The sequence below is a fragment of the Penaeus monodon genome, chromosome 27 (genome assembly GCF_015228065.2).
Source record: "Penaeus monodon isolate SGIC_2016 chromosome 27, NSTDA_Pmon_1, whole genome shotgun sequence".
Classification (NCBI taxonomy): Eukaryota; Metazoa; Arthropoda; class Malacostraca; order Decapoda; family Penaeidae; genus Penaeus; species Penaeus monodon.
In genome coordinates, this window is record NC_051412.1 from 37,867,478 (window position 1) to 37,867,795 (window position 318).

A 318-nucleotide genomic window follows, 5' to 3' on the forward strand; every position below is an offset into this window, starting at 1 on the left:
CTATCGAGGTAGGCGGGGCTACATGAATGGGGAACTGAGGGGGTTATGCCTGCGTGAGTATGGCCTAAGGTAATCGCGGGGGAGGGGGGGGGAAGGGATAAGGGGGGAGGGGGATTTGCCGCAAGATGGGGCTACGGGATTCAGGTAATTATGTGAATAAGAGAGTTAGTGTGAACAGATAAGAACCAGTATGCATGACGGTAAGAAGGAGGGGGGGGGAGGAAGGGGGGAGGTTAGGAAAACGGAAAAGGGAATAGGAAAATGGGGTAAAAGAGGTAGGGGGAAGTATTGCACGCAGGTTACCTCCCTTCCCTTACT